This window comes from Hylobates moloch, unplaced genomic scaffold (assembly GCF_009828535.3).
Source record: "Hylobates moloch isolate HMO894 unplaced genomic scaffold, HMol_V3 SCAFFOLD_39, whole genome shotgun sequence".
Classification (NCBI taxonomy): Eukaryota; Metazoa; Chordata; class Mammalia; order Primates; family Hylobatidae; genus Hylobates; species Hylobates moloch.
Genome location: NW_026652314.1, coordinates 724834 through 727926, shown reverse-complemented (window position 1 = coordinate 727926; position 3093 = coordinate 724834).

Here is a 3093-nt window from a genome sequence, read left to right as displayed (position 1 = left end):
GAGACAGGGTCTCGCTCTGTCACCTGGGCTCGAGTGCAATGTCATGATCACTGCTCTCTGTAGTCTCGATCTCCCAGGCTCCAGTGATCCTCCTACCTCAACCTCCCCAGTAGCTGGGACTATAGGCACATGTCACCACATCCACCTAATTGTTTTAAGTTTTTGTAGAGACAGTGTTTCCCTCTGTTGCCCACGCTGATCTCAAACTCCTGGGCTCAGGCAATCCCCCCACCTCGGCCTCCCAAAGTATTTTTATATACTAGCAATGAACAGCTGGAAATAAAATGTGTAAAAACATTTATAATAGCATCACCAAACATGAAATATTTAGAGAAAATTTAACAAACTATGTGCAAGACAAGTACACTGAAAACTACAAAACTTGGCTGAAGTAAATTTTAAAAGACTTAGAAAAATGAAGAGATATATTTTATTTACATATCAGATGGCTCAATATTATTTACATACATTTCTCCCCAAAATGCTATATAGAAATTCAATCAAAATCCCAGGAGGTTTTTTTTTCAATTGACAAACTGATTGTAAAATATAAATAGAGGCCGGGCACGGTGGCTCACACCTGTAGTCCTAGCACTTTGGGAGGCCGAGGTAGGCAGATCACCTGAGGTCGGGAGTTCGAGACCAGCCTGACCAACATGGAGAAACCCCATCTCTACTAAAAATACAAAATTAGCTGGGCATGGAGGTGCATGCCTATAATCCCAGGAACTCGGGAGGCTGGGGCAGGAGAATCACTTGAACCTGGGAGGCGGAGGTTGTGGTGAGCAGAGATGGCACCATTGCACTCCAGCCTGGGCAACAAGAGCAAAAACTCGGTCTCAAAAATATATATATGTAAATGGCCTATAATAGCCAAAACAATTTTTTAAAGGATCAACAAAATTAGAAGACTTACACTAATTTCCAGATTTATGCGAAAGCTACAGTAATCAAGACAGTAGTATTACAAAAAGTATAGACATATATCAATAAATGGTGCTGAGATAGCTGGCCACTCATATGCAGTAGAATGAAACTGGGCCTCAACCTTTCACCATATGCAAGACACATTAAAGATTTAAATGTAAGACATCAAACAAAGACTCCTAGAAGAAAACCCAGGAAACACCATTCTGGACATCAGCCTTGGGAAAGAAATTATGACTAAGTCCTCAAAAGCAATTGCAACAGAAACAAATATTGACAAGTGAGATCTAATTAAACTGAAGAGCATCTGCATAGCAGAAGAAACTGCCAACAGAGTGAACAGACAATCTACAGAACGGAGGAAAAAATTCACAAACTATGCATCTGACAAAGGTTTATATCCAGAATCTATAAGGAACTTAAACTATTGAACAAGTGAAAAACAAGTAACACCATTTAAAAATGGGCAAAAGAGGGCGGGCACGGTGGTTCACGCCTGTAATCCTAGCACTTTGGGAGGCTGAGGCAGGCAGATCACTGGAAGTTGGGAGTTCGAGACCAGCCTGACCAACATGGAGAAACCCCATCTCTACTAAAAATACAAGAAATTAGCCAGGCATGGTGGCGCATGCCTGTAATCCCAGCTACTCAGGAGGCTGAAGTAGGAGAATCGCTTGAACCTAGGAGGCGGAGGTTGTGGTGAGCCAAGATTGCGCCATTGCACTCCAACCTGGGCAATAAGAGCGAAACTCTGTCTCAAAAATAATAATAATAAAAATTTTAAATGGGCAAAAGAGGCCAGGCACAGTGGCTCACGCCTATAATCCCAGCACTTCAGGAGGCTGAGGCTGGTGGATCCCAAGTTGCTGGGATTACGGGTGCCTGCCACCATGCCTGGCTTCTTTTGCCCTCTTTTTTTTGAGACCAAGTTTTGCTCTTATTGCCCAAGCTGGAGTGTAAAGGTGTGATCTCGGCTCACTGCAACCTCTGGCTCCTGGGTTCAAGCAATCCTCCTGTCTCAGCCTCCTGACTAGCTGGGATTACAGGCATACTCCAGGACACCCGGCTAATTTTGTATTTTTAGTAGAGACGGGGTTTCTCCATGTTGGTCAGGCTGATCTTGAACTCCTGACCTCTTTCTTTTGTCTTTTTTTTTTTTTTGAGATGGCGTTTCGCTCTTGTTGCCCAGGCTGGAGTGCAATGGTGTGATCCCAGCTCACTGCAACCTCAGCCTCCTGGGTTCAAGCAATTCTCCTGTCTCAGCCTCCTAAGTAGCTGGGATTACAGGCATGCACCACAATACCCGGCAACTTGGGAGGCTGAGGCAGAAGAATTGCTTGAACTGGGGAGGCAGAGGTTGCAGTGAGCCAAGATCGCACCACTTCACTCCAGCCTGCCTGACAGAGTGAAACTCCGTCTCAAAAATAAATAAATAAATAAATAAATAAACAAACAAACATAAAAATGGGCAAAAGACATGAACAGACACTTCTCAAAAAAAGATATACAAGTGGCCAAGAAACATATGAAAAAATGTTCCACATCACTAATCATCTGAGAAATGCAAATCAAAACCACAGTGAAATACCATCTCACACCAGTCATAATGCCCATTGTTAAAAAACAACAGATGCTGATGAGGCTGCAAAGAAGGGGAACACTTTTACACTGTTGGTGGGAATGTAAATTAGTTCAGCCACTGTGGAAATCAGTTTGGAGATTTCTCAAAGAACTTAAAATAGAACTACCATTTGACCCAGCAATCCCATTACTGGGTATATATCTAAAAGAAAATAAATTGTTCTACCAAAAAGACACATGCACTCACATTTTCATCACAGTACTATTCACAATAGCAAAGACATGGAATCAACCTAGATGTCTATCGGCAGTGGACTGGATAAAGAAAATGTGGTAGCCAGGCACGGTGGCTCACACCTATAATCTTGCCACTTTGGGAGGCCCAGGCGGGCAGATCACCTGAGGTCAGCAGTTCAAGACCACCCTGACCAACATGGAGAAATCTCGTCTCTACTAAAAATGCAAAAAATTAGCCAGGTGTTCTGGTGCATGCCAGTAATCCCAGCTACTTGGGAGGCTGAGACAGGAGAATCGCTTGAACCCAGAAGGCCAAGGTTGCAGTGAGCCGGGATCACACCATTGCAC